The sequence below is a fragment of the Colobus angolensis genome, unplaced genomic scaffold, assembly GCF_000951035.1.
Source record: "Colobus angolensis palliatus isolate OR3802 unplaced genomic scaffold, Cang.pa_1.0 Scaffold22, whole genome shotgun sequence".
Classification (NCBI taxonomy): Eukaryota; Metazoa; Chordata; class Mammalia; order Primates; family Cercopithecidae; genus Colobus; species Colobus angolensis.
The window spans coordinates 2919317-2921348 of NW_012115377.1; the positions used below are offsets into that span (position 1 = coordinate 2919317).

General features: G+C 41.5%; 1 protein-coding gene across 1 annotated transcript in view; it reads left to right on the plus strand.

Moving 5' to 3' along the window:
• Positions 1-2032, plus strand: part of SAFB (scaffold attachment factor B) — a 53579-nt gene that overhangs the window by 13805 nt on the left and 37742 nt on the right. The window lies entirely within an intron of this gene.

The following is a 2032-nucleotide window of genomic DNA, read 5'->3' on the forward strand; positions in this document are numbered from 1 at the left end:
AGCTACTCGGGAGGCTGAGGCAGGAGAATGGCATAAACCCGGGAGGCGGAGCTTGCAGTGAGCTGAGATCCGGCCGCTGCACTCCAGCCCAGGCGACAGAGCGAGACTCCGTCTCAAAAAAAAAAAGAAGTAGAAAACCCTGATTCTGTTTGATGAAAATCTAGTACCCTCCTGAGGAAGAGAGAAACACCGTATGAAGGGCAGCAAGTTTTTGATAAGTTACGTAGATTTTTCCTAGTATCTGGAATAGAGTTGGACAGAAACCAATGTATGTATCATAGAATTGTATCAACTTTATCAAATATAATCATTCTGTGGTAGTGCTCTGGCATCTGTTCCCAGCATGTTTACAGAGACCACTGGGTTGAGTTCCAACTGTTTTTTATACCTTGAGGCATGTTTTGCCAAAGAAATAATGGTATAAAATGGGGATGGATTTCTCAGCCAGCTGACCAAAACATCATGTATTGAATTCTGTTATTAGTTTGATAGTCCCCTATCTTTGTAAATAAGGTAATTCTAAAAATATGAATGGAATTAGAATATTTTAAACCTCAATTACAATACAAATAATTAGGTTTGGAATTTTTGTCTTTGACTTTTCTTTTTTTCTCCCCCCAGTATGTTACATATTTATCCAGTTACAAGAATAGTTTCTAGTATAGACAAATTATTGTCTTGTTCACTTTTTTTTTTCTTTGAGACAAGGTCTGACTCTGTCACCCAGGCTGGAGTGCAGTGGCACAATCTCAGCTCACTGCAAGCTCTGCCTTCTGGGTTCAAATGGTTTTCCTGTCTCAGTCTCCCAAGTAGCCAGGCAGCGGCTGCAGTAAACCAAGACATACCACTGCACTCCAGCCTTGGTGACGGAGTCAGACCCTGTCTCAAAAAAACAAGAAAAAAGAAAATAAAACGAAAAGAGACTATTCTTCACGTTGGGAAGGAGGCCTGGCAGGAAGTAGTTTTCCCAGGGCTGTGTGGCTGATCGACTATTCTCCCACGTTCTTCAAAAAGCTGAGCGCTTCCTTCCATAAGGATGCTAGGAAGCTATGCTGGCAGTAGCTCTAAAACACGAAACGATGCTACGTTATGCCTTGCCTTTGAGATGTGGTCTTCCAGAGCCCATTTCATGGATTTCATCCATGTGATTTTTTTCTTCACATGGAAGATAGTCAAAGAGTTTAATTTGAGCTCGCCTATTCTTGACACCAGAAATTTCATTTTTGCCATGCCTAAGGACTTCCATTTTTGCTTCAGTTCTGTTATTTCTAGTATCATCGTTTACATTTTTCTGTTCTCTACTCATTTTATCATTTGTGTGAAAAAGCAAATGACCATATTAATACTGCTGTTTGGATGAAGGTGCCAGCATGCCTGCCCTTGTGAACTGTTGCAAATGTTATAAATCATCGATTAGTAAGAAAAATTGGGAGGTTGCACAAGGGCAGTTGCGGGAAATGACTTCCCTGTTTTTAGCATTGTTGGCTGACAGGAGAAATAGGAACCTAAGAAGGTATGCAGCCTCTTGATGTTTTTCACGTTTTTTTAAATTACTAAACTCTTTTTATTTTATTTATTTTGAGATGGAGTCTCTCTCTGTCACCCACACCGGAATGCAGTGGTACAATCTCATCTCACTGCAACCTCCGCCTCCTGGGTTCAAGTGATTCTCCTGCCTCAACCCCCCGAGTAGCTGGGATTACAGGCACCTGCCGCCATGTCCTTCTAATTTTTATATTTTTAGTAGAGATGGGATTTCACCATGTTGGCCAGGCTGGTCTCAAACTCCTAACCTCAGGTGACCCGCCCACCTAGACCTCACAAAGTGCTGAGATTATAGGTGTGAGCCACCACACCCGGCCTAAAATTACTAAACTCTTGAAGAAAAACCTGGAGTTAAGCCATACCTTCCAATAGTCTTTAGTTTCTTTTTCTTATAGTTAATCTTAGTCTTTTCTTTTTCTTTTTTCCTTTTTTTTAAAGACAGTCTGTCTTGCTCTGTTGCCCAGGCTGGAGCGCAGTGGTGCAGTCG